The 14,831-nt window shown below is 42.3% G+C and overlaps 1 protein-coding gene across 1 annotated transcript in view; it reads left to right on the top strand.

Moving 5' to 3' along the window:
* Positions 1-14,831, top strand: part of RBM27 (RNA binding motif protein 27) — a 219,080-nt gene that overhangs the window by 61,783 nt on the left and 142,466 nt on the right. The gene's annotated exons all lie outside the window — the stretch shown is intronic.

Raw genomic sequence — 14,831 nt, 5'->3', positions numbered from 1 at the left:
TTTTTCATGTATATATACTGTGCCGCGCTACTACTGACCATCAATTAATAAAACCTGTGCTATAAAACAATATAGATATAATGCATAACATAAAACAGTGGATTGCAATAAAAGTTAAATATACTATAAAGTGCTTGTGCTCTGTGAATCGCAAACAGTCCATAATGATATAAAAATGATCGCACAGGTTTTATTGATGGTCAGTAGTAGCGCGGCACAGTATATATACATAATATAGTTTTTTTCACATTGTGGGGAAGTGTGGGAATTGCAGGCAGCTGATCTTAGTTTTTAGTCCACGGTAGCTTATAGTTTTGGCAGCTCACAAGGTTTCACCGATTTGGTTTTTTCAGCCATATTCCTGGTGGGGTGCTTTACAGGCCCAGGGGTGTGGTCCCCCGATTAAAAAGGGGCCCCGGTCCCTGAAGATTTTCTTAATGGAGCCCACCGTGAGTGGTGAAGATTGAGTCTGTCTGGTTTACCACAGAACCCTGCAGCTGGATAAGGTAAGGGAGATTCCTAAGGAATTTTTCAAATTCTTGTGGGTTTTCTCCTTTAAGGTAAATGTTGTCATGCCTAATGTCACCACCGGGGGCTGTCAAGAGCACGTACCTGTTCCATGCTCGTCAGTCTCGCTCTGTGTCATTCAAGCTGCGCGCTTCCTCCAGCCCAAGCCCCAGGTAAGACGTGGGAAGGGTTTTTTTTTCTCTTGAATGTCCCCCACCTGGACAGCTTCTCTCCAGGAGGCATAGGGAGCATGGGCCAGTCGGCAGTATGCCGCGCCGCTGCCGCCATTACGGCGGTTCTCCGTCTAGCAGCTCTCCACCTCTCCTCCACCCCAGCCCCCCTTCCACATGAGATCTGGATCGGAGCCTGTTCGCGCTGGAAAACAGGCTTTTTTGAAAAGGATGAGGCGGGGGGCACAGTGGGAGGTCTGAGGAAGGGGGCGGGGCTTAACTCGGTGTGATTCAGCGTCCACAACGCGGGCTGTGTAAAGCTATAAAGTACACTTTTTTCAGGTGCATACAGCTGAAGGAGGGACACAGAGCAGACGGGAGGCATGTGAGTGTTGCTGGCACAGGCATTCCCAGGGCAAGTTTACTTCTCATCAGTCAGAGTATTAATAGCTCATCAGTAGGTGCATTCTTTTGGTAGTACCTCTACGTTTGTGCTCAGCGCTATGACCAGAGGGAGAGGTACAAATACCTCAAAAGTCAAAGACCATAAAGGGGTCGCCCTCAAGCTCTAGGGACCCCCCCCCTCTGCAACACCATCCCCCCTGAAAGGCCTAGGGAGGCTTGTTAGAGTGAGCCATCGGGGTCGTCAGGGGCTGCAATTGCTTCCGACATTTCAGCCCCTATATGTATAATTGAGGAGGTTTTCTCCTCAGCTATGATTGGATTGGAGGAAAGGTTAGCCGCTTTAATCGCATCTTCACAGAGTGGAAGAAAACGCATTAGGTCCCCTTCTACCACCCAGGATCCCCAAGCAGAGGAACAGTGGTGAGGGAAGATGAATCTCCCTCAGGGGACCGTGAAGAGGCTGATGGCTCCTCTTCCAAGGGATCAAATGGGGAAGGACCTTCTTCAGCTTCACAAGCTGAAAAATTGCTGGTGCGTTCTCTTACTGAAATGGTCCACTCCACATATAAGCTACCCTTAACTGAGTCAGTTAACTGCTTACTGACCAGCGCACGCCGATTTACGTTGGCAGAATGGCGCTGGTGGGCAAAAGGGCTCACAGGTACATCCCCTTAAAGAAGTGGTGTCGCGGCCCCGCGGTCTCTGACCTGCGGACTCGATGTCCGCCGGGTGCCTGTGATCGTGTCACGGAGAGGCGTGAAGCATTTCCCCGTTCTGCCTAGTGACAGGACAGTGATGAGAGCTCTCTGTCATTGAGAGCAGTGATCACTGTCCTGTGTGTTTAAAGCCCAGCCCCCTAACAGTTAGAATCACTCCCTAGGACACACTTAACCCCTTCACTGCCCCCTAGTGGTTTTCCCCTTCACTGCCAGTGTCATTTACACAGCAATCAATGCATATTTATAACATCGATCGCTGTATAAATAACTGGTCCCAAAATAGTGTACAAAATGTCCGATGTGTCCGCCGTAATGTCGCAGTCCCGATGAAAATCGCAGATCGCCGCCATTACTAATAAAAAAAAATTAAAAATAAAAATGCCATAACTATCCCCTATTTTGTAGACGCTATAAATTTTGCACAAACCAATCAATATACGCTTATTGCGTGTTATGAGTGTGTGTTTTTTTTTTTTTTTTTTTTTTACCAAAAATATGTAGAAGACATATCGGCCTAAACTGAGGAAAAAAAGGTTTGTTTTTTATATATTTTTGGTGGATATTTATTATAGTAAAAAAATATTGCATTTTTTTTCAAAATTGTCGCTCTTTTTTTGTTTATAGCGCAAAACATAAAAACCGCAGAGGCGATCAGATACCACCAAAAGAAAGCTCTTATTGTGGGGGAAAAAAGGACGTCAATTTTGTTTGGATACAACATCGCACGACCGCGCAATTGTCAGTTAAAGCAACGCAGTGCCGAATCACAAAAAGTGCTCAGGTCAGGAAGGGGGTAAAATCCTCCCAGGCTAAAGTGGTTAAGGAGCCCACTTCTTGTTTGGGTTCACTAAAGCCTCCTCAAGCTTTGCGTGCCTTTCCTGTCCATTCATTGCTGGAAAAGCTTATGTATTCTGAATGGAATCGCCCAGATAAGCTTTTTTTCCCTCCTAAAAAGTTTTCAACACTTTATCCTATGGAGGAAAAATTTACTAAGATGTGGAGTATACCAGCAATTGATGCTGCTATATCCTCCGTGAATAAAAGTTTGACTTGTCCGGTTGACAATGCGCAAATGCTTAGGGATCCAACTGATAAAAATTTGGAATTCCTGTTAAACATTTTCTCCTTGGCAGGTTCAGTGGCTCAACCTGCAGTGGCGGCAATTGGGGTATGTCAATCCCTGAGCGACCATTTGAGACAGGTGCTCAAGGTTTTCCCTGAACAGCAGGCTCAGGATTTAGCCGAGCTGCCAGCGGCTTTGTGTTTTGCAATTGACGCAATCAGAGATTCTATTCTTCAAACCTCTGGCCTTACGCTTGGGTTGGTACATATGCGTAGAATCTCATGGTTGAAAAGTTGGTCAGCCGAAGCGCCATGCAAAAAGCTTCTGGCTGGTTTTCCTTTCCGTGGTGAAAAGCTGTTTGGGAATGATTTGGACAAATATATCCAAAAGATATCAAGTGGGGAAAAATACCCTTTTGCCAGTTAAAAAAAAAAAAGAATAAATGTCCCTCATTTAACCTGACTCTTTCTCCAGGGGCATTAGCCTCCTGGCAGTTGCAATGGCCTCCACTGTCAGGGTCAAGAGGTAAACCTCAGGGTCAACCCCAGGGACAAAAGAAGTCCTGGGGGAGGAAACCTACAAGGCAGAACGCTAAAGCCTCTTTATGAAGGGGCGCTCCCGCTCATTCGAGTGGGAGGAAGACTTCTGCAGTTCTCAAGGGTCTGGCAGGAGGAATTTCAAGACAGATTGGTGATCTCCACAATAGCTCTAGGTTACAAACTAGAGTTCCAAGAATTCCCGTCTCCTAGTTTCCTCAGGTCAAAGGTCCAGAGAAAAAGTCGTCTCTTTCAAGCATTGGACCGACTTTGTCACAAAAAGTGATCATGGTGGTCCCCATGGAAGAGCAGGGGTTGGGGTTTTATTCAAACCTTTTCATGGTGCCAAAGCAAAATGGAGATATCAGACCCATTCTAGATCTCAAAGATCTAAACCGATTCCAGAATATCCGCTCTTTTCGCATGGAATCAATCCGATCAGTAGTCTCCATCCTACAAGGAGGACAACTTCTGGCATCAATCGACATCAAAGATGCATACCTGCATATACCTATTTTCCCCACTCACCAGAAATGTCTGCGTTTCGAAGTAGAAAAACTTCATTTTCAGTTTGTAGCCTTGCCTTTCGGTCTAGCTTCTGCACCTCGGGTGTTTACAAAACTGCTGGCCCTTCCTCTGGCCAGATTAAGGTATAACGATAACGACTCAAGGTATAACGATAATCGCATACCTAGATGACCTGCTCTTGATAGACCAGTCAGTAGCCCGCTCGGACCAAAGCTTGATCATCACAGTCAACTACATGGAATACCAAGGTTGGGTCCTCAACCTAGAGAAATCTTCTTTAAAGCCAGTAAGAAGATTAGAGTACTTGGGCCTGGTTATAGATACAGAAGCAGCGTACACACCGCTCCTACAGCACTGCAAAGATGTTGCTTGCAGGACTTTTTTTTACCGTCCAAGTGCACTGCTCCAGTGTGAAAGCATTCAGGCTTTTACACTGGAGTGAAAGGAAGAGGTTCTTTACAGCCGATTAAGGATGAGCTCCAGCGTGTTCGCATGCTGCACGTGCCGAGCCCACCAGGAAGTTGGCACGGCGCAGCGCTAATCGCAGGCAGTGAGACATTTCCCGATCTCTGCAGCCGCACATTGGGAAATGTCTCACTGCTTGTGATTAGCGCTGCGCCGTGCCGACTTCCTGGCGGGCTCGGCACGTGCAGCATGCAAACACGCCGGAGCTCATCCTTACAGCCGATATTTTTAGCGCTATAGTGCCTGTTAAGAGCCTCAGTGTGAAAGCAGCCTTAATGAGTGGCTTTCACATCTCGTCTAACTCTATCAACCCCTTCTGGAGTAATTGAGAAGGGGGTGAGGGGGGATGGGTGGATCTTCACGTTTTCGAGAGGTGTGGTTTTTTTTGTTTGCCTGAAGCTCAAATCTCAAACTCTCAACAAACAATTTCATGTTTTTGAAATAGTGGTCGTTCACATATGAGCACTGAAGCACCTGTAGCTTGAAGTCTTATGTTCCCAAAGGTACATAGACTAATTTTAAAGCAGAATTGGGTGTTTTGGCCCCTGATATAAACTCTCAGTAGAGGCATATACAATGAATACAAAATATCCTATTCTGAACATGTTTAGCTCTGCTGCTGTAAGGTACACCATGTAAGATAAACCTGTGTTCACTTGAAATATCTTAAAGCGGAACTTCAGTCATTTTTTTCATCTTTTCATCTATTAAATCTTCTGCCCTTGTTGTTTTAACTTTGGATAGTAAAACATTTTTTTTTTATGCCAGTTAATACCTTATACAGCCCACTTCCTGTTTCTTGGGGGCATATGAGAGCTGAAGAGCTGGAGGTGTGTGTCTGTGTAAATCCAGGAAGTGAACAGGAAGCTCAATTTTAGCTGCCCACGGTTAAGATTGGATGCAGCCAGTCTCAGCGGAGGGAGATTTCTGCAGGATCTTTTGGCAGATGCAAAATCGCAGTATATATAAAATATGCAAAGTGGTTGGAGGGAAGATTCAGAATGGCAAAGATTTTTTTATTTTATATTATGTGAACAGACTCCAGTTCCTCTTTAAACTCCAGGCAGTTGTGTAATGCAGACGTGTGGTCACATCCCAAGTAAAACTCTCCTGCACCCCTAAACTACTTGGGAGGTGGGGGTCAATAAAATGCACTAGGCATATTTAATGCCTAAACGTTTTGTTTGCTTCTTCCATGCCTGACTATTGCTTGGTGCTGCTGTCCTTCCCAAGAAATTAGACCATTTTGCCATTAGGCCGTAATTCCGAGTGTGGTTTGAAGTTAATTTTCAGTACAATTAGCAGTAACCCCGAACCACACTTTGGATTGCATTGCAGAATCCTGGTACAGGTAACTTGCGATGTCCTCCGCCCAATGCTCTGTATTCCAGGCTCCATTCCCTGCGAGTACCGTGGGGCGGAGCCCGGCGGCAAATTCAAAAAGTACAATAAACATAACACATACAGTACACTGTAATCTTACAGATTACATTACTGTATCAAATCATTTCACCTCCCTTTTGTCCCTAGTGCTTTGTCCAGTGTCATGCCGGTATATATACTGTTCTTTCTGCCTGGAAGCTTGAGAACGTCTATGGCAACCAAAAAGTGTCCCTTTTTACGTCAAAAGCCGTTTTAGACCAGCTAGAAAACAGCAATAGTAAACTAGAACACTTGCAGAATTGAGCGCTAGTGATTCGTGGGGAAATTCATTTTTATTATCATTATTAGGGCTGAAACAACTAATCGATTATGAAATGAATCGATTACTGTTTTCATAATCGATTTAATCGGCCAGTAACATAATGTGGTTAAAAAAAAAAACTAAAATGAGCCCTTTATAGTACAAAAAGAGCAAATAATCGCTACTGTAACTGTTTCACAGTTCTACAGTAAAAAAAAAATGAACCCCTTACAGTAGTGATTATTTGCTTTTTTTGTACTATAAAGGGCTAATATTCGTTTTTTTAACCCCATTATGTTACTAAACGTCTTACACCTGGTTCACATCTATGTGTTTTTTGATGCTTTTTGCAGAAACGGACTACAGTTCATTTACATGGTTTCCTATGGGACACGTTCACATCTATGCTTTTTCAGCCGCTGCATATAACAGTATAACAGTGCTTTTTTGGTTCAACATACTTCAATGGACAAGCTGCAGAAAAGCATATAATGCGTTTTTTGCAGCAATTTGTGTTTTTTAATCTGCCCAACAACAAATTGGCCAAAAAAAAAAACCGCAAATCGCAGCAAAATCACGTGCGCAAAAATCAAAACGCACAGCAAAGAGCACTGCAGAAACAGATCAAAGTAAACTGCATAGGTGTGCACCGAGCCTTATGCTGGCCACACGGATCAATTTTCAGATGAGACTATTCAGACAAAAAATCTTTGTACATTCGATGAATGAAAGAATGTTTGAAATTTTTAGTTGTTTTTAACATTGTTTTTAAAATAATTGTAATTTCTGTATGAAAACCACATACACTGTCTGATAATTCCTTTCACCAAGAAGTTTTTTATTTCCAAATGTACCCATTACTGTGGTTGAAAATGAACGTCGATTTGACCCCACTAACGATTAGAAAATCGAACAAACGTTCTCATCTCTCCTCTAATAGTATATACAGTATATCTCTTCTGTCTGTTATTCTCAGAGTGGATTAGATATTTTGCTCCCTAACCATATAATTGGCTATTTTTATTTACCACTGCATAGAGAGATTTAAGAATAAATTGCCTTTTTTTAAAACTTTACATATTAACTAAATTATACTCCCCACTTTTTTTTTAAGGTAATTAACCGATTAATCGGCCAAATAATCGATTATGAAAATAATCATTGCAGCCCTAATTATTATTTATTATTATTATTTTATTATTATTTTTTTATAGCAAGAGATATACAAATAAACCGTCCCTGAATCTCTCTTACTCCACTGCGCCAAAGAAAAGTGCAAAGCTATATACAAGATGTGTAAATGAATACAAAATGTGTGTACATACACAGTGTACAGTGAAAAAAGCTGCCACTTAAATACATAAACTGATCAGAATCCCAAAACTATACCTCTCACACGTGTACAGATAGAGATAGCGGCGCTAATATACATTGTGTAAAATAATGGGTCAGAGCAGCATAATGCCTATGACCCTCTACTTATACATAAAAATAATAATAGTGTCATGAAAAATATTATTTTTATCATGAAAAGAAATTTCTTTAACACCCAGTGAAAAGTCACTATAAATAATAAATTACAAGAAATGAATGAATACGTTCAACAGTTGTTTTTCAATCTGCTTGTGTGAAAAATCTTCTACTCTTCCACCACACCACCGTGATAGTGACACCACTCCCTCTGAAGAGCGCACTCACCAGACTGTATAGCCTCCCACTCTCGTGTTCGGCAAAACAGCAATTGAACCACACCTGGGTTGCATGTGATGAACCGTGAATCCAATCAAGCCAGGTCCATATGTGAAAAAATGAATAAAGTGCTCCACATAGCGTGATACCATTTTGACAGATTTATTAAAATCACTTCAAACACACTTCAATGGTTACACTCACTTTTAAACTGAAACATAAAAGCCTTTAAAAAAAATCCACAGCAAGCAACAGGATCAGTGATCCAATGGTGCACCGCGGTCACAGCGGACCTGAAGTGTAAACTGGTGTATCTCTCACCCCACCTTCTAAGGCCCAGCCATTCGATCGGTGTAGTCCTCCTCAGACAGCGGCATCTAATGTCAGTGCAATGGAATGCCGTGTAACCATGCCCACCGATCGTATGGCTGGGCCTTAGAAGGTTGGGTGAGAGATGCACCAGTTTACACTTCAGGTCCGCTGTGACCGCGGTGCACCGTTGGATCACTGATCCTGTTGCTTGCTGTGCTTGCTGTGGATTTTTTTTAAAGGCTTTTATGTTTGTTTAAAAGTGAGTGTAACCATTGAAGTGTGTTTGAAGTGATTTTAATAAATCTGTCAAAATGGTATCACGCTATGTGGAGCACTTTATTCATTTTTTCACATATGGAGCTGGCTTGATTGGATTCACGGTTCATCACATGCAACCCAGGTGTGGTTCAATTGCTGTTTTGCCGGACACGAGAGTGGGAGGCTATACAGTCTGGTGAGTGCGCTCTTCAGAGGGAGTGGTGTCACTATCACGGTGGTGTGGTGGAAGAGCAGAAGATTTTTCACACAAGCAGATTGAAAAACAACTGTTGAACTTATTCATTCATTTCTTGTAATTTATTATTTATAGTGACTTTTCACTGGGTGTTAAAGAAATTTCTTTTCATGATAAAAATAATATTTTTCATGACACTATTATTATTTTTATGTATAAGTAGAGGGTCATAGGCATTATGCTGCTCTGACCCATTATTTTACACAATTTATATTAGCGCCGCTATCTTTATCTGTACACGTGTGAGAGGTATAGTTTTGGGATTCTGATCAGTATAATTTTTTTTATAGTTATATATTTTTTCTGGAGGATGCTTGTGATCAGCACAGAGCCAATCGGCACTGTCCAGAGGGTCAGGGGTCATGCAGCCTCATCGGACAGTCAGAGCAGAATGAAAACTTGTACAAGCTTGAACCGCTTCAGCCCCAGAAGATTTGGCTGCACAATGACCAGGCCATTTTTTGCGATTCGGCACTGGGTCGCTTTAACTGACAGTTGCGCGGCCGTGTGACGTAGTACCCAAACAAAATTGACGTCCTTTTTTCCCACAAATAGTTTTCTTTAGGTGGTATTTGATCGCCTCTGCGATTTTTATTTTTTGCGCTATAAACAAAAGAGCGACAATTTAGAAAAAAACACTATCTTTTACTTTTTGCTATAATAAATATCCCACATTTTTATTAAAAAAACACATTTTTTTTCCTTGGTTTAGACCGATATGTATTCTTCCTACATATTTTTGGTAAAAAAAAAAGCTTGTACAAGTTTTCACCTGCTCTGGGCGTGCGCCCCTAGTGGCCTAAAGGCGATGTAAGGTAATGTCGTTTTGCCCAGCCGAGCCATTCTGCCACAGTGAAACTGCGGCGGCTGGTCGGCAAGCCGTTAACCAGTGCTCTGCCAGACACAGATAGAAGTCACAAGACTGCTATATGCTGCTGATGAGAAAAAGGTATTTAGCAGTTTATATTTACTAAAATAATTGCATTTCCATGTTCTGTGTACTGTGTGCTATGGGAGACCAGATATAGTAAATGCAGGGTCCTGGGTTTAGTAACACATTTTAGATGCCTGCCTTACATATCTGTCTGCAGGTCAGGTTATCTTTAGTGGCCACAGGTTTACTGTACGGGGGCAATCTTTGCTTACCTTTACCCAGACGCTCCATTTAATACAGGGGTAGACAACCTCGGCCCTCCAGCTGTTTTGAAACTATAAGTCCCATGAGACTTTGCAAGACCCTGGCAATCACAGGCCTAGAGGCACATCTAGATGCAGAGGCATGATGGGATTTGTAAGTTCACCACAGGTGGAGGGCCGAGGTTGCCTATCCCCTGAATTAATACAATAATGTGGTTTTGACCTTTTTTAGGCTTGGTTCACTGCGGTGCAATGTTTTTGTTTTTTTCTTCGATTTGCTGTGCGATTCATGTAGAGTAACTTTGATGCAACTTGGGTTGTATTTTGGATGCAGTTTGCATATTCTATGGGGCCATTATCTCAGATTCCATCTGCAGAAGCACATAATTAGTGGTATATCATTCCATTAAAATTAAAGTTCTATGAACTGCAAAGATGTTTGCAGACTTTAAGGCAGACTCTTGGCTAGCAATGGTGTGTACAAATAATAAATATATTTTCAGGTAAAATGGCTAATATGGGAAAATCCTGGCTGGATTTCGCTATATAAAACCACAACCCCCTTTTACCTTTTTAAAAGCACAAGATTGTAAAGTGAAACCTGCATGTTATCTTCAGATGCACCTACAACTTGCTATTTTATTGCAGTTTGTCACATTTCATTCATTTTTTTTTTTTTTTTTTTTCTGTACACGCTTTAAATATGTTTTCTTCGTGGAAAGAATGATTTGCTTTTGCAGCAATTAACTACTCTTCATATCAAGCTTCTGCTCAGGGAGTTTGTCCAAATATAACCTAGTTTGTCTAATTTATTCACTGGTGTATTCCAGCAAATGTGTGCATTTTCATAGGTGTGAGTTATTGTTCAGTGATGGCTTGAAGAGCAATGCAATGCTACCTACATATGTCTAGCTGTCTTGTTTGGTGTTGTTGGCAATGGATCAGTGGCTCCACAGCTTTGGGTGGTCTTGTCTGCAAATGAATCAAGTTACCCAAGTGATTACATGGAGAAGTAATGTATTCTATGTTAACTTTTGTTATTTGTGTTGCTACAGTTTCTATGTATTTTTATAATTTACTTATATATGTAAACCTAAAACTTTGTTTTTAGTTTTGGTTAGAGAAGTAAAATATAAGATCCTATCAGGCCTTTACTGCTGTCGGTGGTATGGGATGTGATTGTGTGGGTTGTCTGTGTTTTTTTTTTTTTTTTTTTTTTGTTAGAAATATACTTGCCTGCTGTGTGCAATAGTTTTGCACAGAGCATCCCCAAACCTGCTTTTCTTGGATCCCCCGCTGGTGCTCTCTCTCTGCTGCTCTTCTCTGAGTTCCCCCATAGTAAGCCGCTTGCTATTGGGCCACTCATGTGGGCGCGTTCTTGAGCTAGGCTGTGTGCCCCCACTTCCTCCTCCACAGGATTTGATTGATGGCAACAAGAGGCAATGGCTCCTGCCTAGTCTCCTGTGAAAAGAGAGTGAGGGTAGAATGGTTTCTGGGGGGGAAGGGGGAGCAGCTTTTGGCTGCAAGCGCTGATTAAATCCTGCTGTACCGACCAAATTTTGATACGTGTATACCTAGCTCTGGAGTGACAATATCTCATGAATTATCAGAAATTTCCTCTTACTTCCAGCTTTGTCTCTGGGACAGGAAGTGAAGGTAAATCTCCTTGACAGGACACTGACAAAAAAAAAGAATTCTGACAGGGGTCCTACAATTTCCTATTCTAGCTAAATGTTTAGGAAAAAAGTTTGAGCATTTTATAAAAACTGTGTACTGAGGTTATTGTTGTGCTCAAGATTTCTTCATTTTTTTTTTTTTTTTTAAAGTGCAGCTTTACTGTTGGAAGGCCAAGCTCTGCAGATCACAACCTAGCAGGCAGGTACTTGACCTGAGCTCTGTTTTCTTATATGAATAATTGACCAACTAGGGTTTTAAGGCTTTCAGTACACGCTGTCAATCCAGTCAAGGGTGCCAAGGTTTATTTCAAAGTAACTGTTTCAATTGATGATCGCAAATACTAGAAGGAATGTTTATGTGCTTTTGCCAGATTTTCTTTGAAGATGTTAATAGTGCTGAGAAGAAGAGTACAAATTACTTGTGCAGTCTGCTATAGTTAAAGTGGAACTACACTGCATCTGAGAACCTCAAACCAAAAATTCTATTTAATTCTTAATTTTTAATATGTTGTGCAAACTGTCCACCATATCTGCCATTTTCACAGTATGTTCAGAAAGGGCCTTTTTAGAAATCTGAGCTGCAGTTTCCAGGGGTCTGACAGTTCTTCAGAGTACTAATAAGCTGTCCAGCGGCAGCCGTCCACTCTCCCTTCTGTACATCCTGCTTCAAAAAGGAGAATTTTAACTTCAGACCTTTTTATATGATCTGTCAGAATGGACTGACAGAGGTGTATAGCAGCCATTATTTGTTTGAAGATACAGGATTCCCTTTCCCCTCCTGCTCACACCGTGCATCCCAGGATCCGGATCCAGTCACTTCCCCCTGGGTCTCAGCCAATCCCCTGGAGACAGAGGACTCGCCTGACCCAGTGCAACACCATCCTCCATGCCACTGTTCCAGGGGGCTGTGTGCTGTGATTCTCCTTTTCTACCTCCTCATGGCTGCTGGCACCATCTTGGACTCCCCAGGCTAACCTTGCCAACCGATCTCCTGGTGGCTTAGCCGCTGCCTGCCCATACTTCACCATTGCAGCACCCACCACCAGAGGTACCTCTGATTTGTTCCCAGAGCCGAGGGAATTGAATATTGGGTGCTCTGCTCACAGGATCTCCCCAGGATCAGAGACTTGCAAATGGAGCGCTCTCTCTGTGCCGCCTACATGCCTGGCGCCGGAATATAAAATGTATATATATTCTTTCATTACCCCTCCTCATTTTTAATATACAAAGCAAACTGTCCCATCAATGCTTTGTTGCTGAGAAATCAATTTAAACTCCCTCCTGCATTTCTAGCTGTAGCCATCTTAAAGAGGAACTGCAGTTTGCTTACATAATTTGTAATAACATCTTTGCCATTCTGAAGCTTCCCTCCAATCACTTTGCAAATTATTTTATATATACTGTGATTCTGTGCTTGCCAAATATGCTGCAGAAATCTCCCTCCACTGAGTCTGGCTGTAATCATTTTAACTGTGGGCAGTTGAAGCTGCTGCCTGTTCACTTCCTGGATTTACACACACACACACACACACACACACACACACCTCTCCAGCTTTGCAGCTCTTATTGGCCCTCTAATGACTCCCCCCCCCCCCCTCCTGGCAAACACTTACAAGAGTGAGAGAGAGAGTGTGCTGTGCATGATGTCTTAAGCCTAGGCTAATGACAGGACAAGAAACAGGAAGTGGGCTGTATAAGGTATTTACTGAGCAGTTACTTCCTGGAATACATCTGCCCTTAGCTCAGGCAGGCAGAAGGGAATGCTTAGCTGAGAGAACCCCTCCTGAAGACTCCTGGGATGTATAACATTATTAGCCTAGGCTAGAAACCAGGAAGTAATTTAAGAAATGAAAAAAAGTTTAAAATAGGAAAGTATATTTTATTTACTTATCTATTTCCTTTATTTTGGCAGCATAAGAAGTAAAAATAGTCCATGTTGATTGTGAGAGTAAAGTTCCAATTTAATCTTACCTAGCATAGAGTCCACGTTCACTGTTAGTTATATATGATATATTCTGGTCTAAAAGAAAGTTGAAGTTTTTGTGTCCTTTGCTTGATAGCGGATTAGAATGCTACTAATGTACTTTAAAACAGAACTTCACCCAAAAGGGGAAGTTCTGCTTTTATGCCTCCTCCCTATGGATACATTTATTTTTGTATGGGGGAGCGGGTACCTCATTTTGACTGACTGGTACCCTCTACTACATCCGCTTGGATCTCCTAGGCAATCTGAGCGGAAGTCATCGTCCACCCTGTCAGATCACTCTGCACAGTATTTGTGTGTCAGTGGAGAATTGGGGGACCTCAGGAATGGGAGCTCCATGATCGGCCAATCAGCATGTAGTTTATCCACAGACAGCCTACCTGGAACAGATCCTGCAGGAGACCAGCCGCAGTAAGAGAAACACCGACCTGGGGAGGGGGGAATTCATAGTATTTATCACTGTGCGTTGTGTGTGGTGATCGGGAGTTGGGGCTGACGCCAGCATAAGAAACGGTTCTCTGCACATGAGAGAGGATAGTGTGCCCACCCCATGTGTCCCCTGCCACACTACCCCTCCTTGTGTAACCCTGCCCAGGTACCCCTCTACTGTCACAATGCCCACCCCCTGTCACACTTCTAGGTCCCCTTTTCCAATCACAATTCTAGGTCCTCCTGTCCAATTACAATGCCAAGGTGCCATCTGTGTCCTAGCGCAGTCACCTCGGTTTCTGTACCCCATCTTTTTTGGCGTAAAGCTGTGTGTTCAGCTCATACTGCACAATGTCAAGTAACTGGGACACCAAGTCACTGCACACCGGGACAGATATCACCTTGCTGATCCTTCTAGCATCCAAAGAAAAAGCAATTTAAAAATGTTTTTTTTTTCTTTTTTTACAAAGGGCAGTGTGTGTACATATAGCCAGTCTGTTTAGTGTGACTGTCAAAAAAAAAAAAATATATATATATATATATATATATATATATATATATATATATATATATATATATATATATATATATATATATATATATATATATATATATATATATATAATATATATATATATATATATATATAGCAAAATCTTTACAGCTTTTTATGTGAAACAATTTTGTGCTCAGTGAGGTGCACCTACTATTTACTCGTGGTCCATGATGTTTTGTCTGAGCTGCCTTTCACCACGGACATGCAGGAATATTTAAGGGCGCGTTCCCATGTGCTTTGATTTCTGAAAAGTGACCCACCTTCAGATTTCGTGCATGTGTGTTTTGAGCTTTGGTTTGGGGTGCACACCCTAATACAACAGGCTGCGCACACCTATGCTGGGGACCCAAAGACCGGCGAAGAACTGGCCTGTGTGAGGAGAAAGCCGGATCCCTGGACAGGTAAGTGTCGTTTTAATAAAAGTCAGCAGCTCCAGTATCTCTAGCTGCTGACTTTT

Source organism: Aquarana catesbeiana, linkage group LG03 (genome assembly GCF_042186555.1).
Source record: "Aquarana catesbeiana isolate 2022-GZ linkage group LG03, ASM4218655v1, whole genome shotgun sequence".
In the NCBI taxonomy this organism is placed as follows: Eukaryota; Metazoa; Chordata; class Amphibia; order Anura; family Ranidae; genus Aquarana; species Aquarana catesbeiana.
The sequence above is the reverse complement of the archived record's forward strand: the minus strand, read 5'-3'. Positions and strand labels throughout refer to the sequence as shown.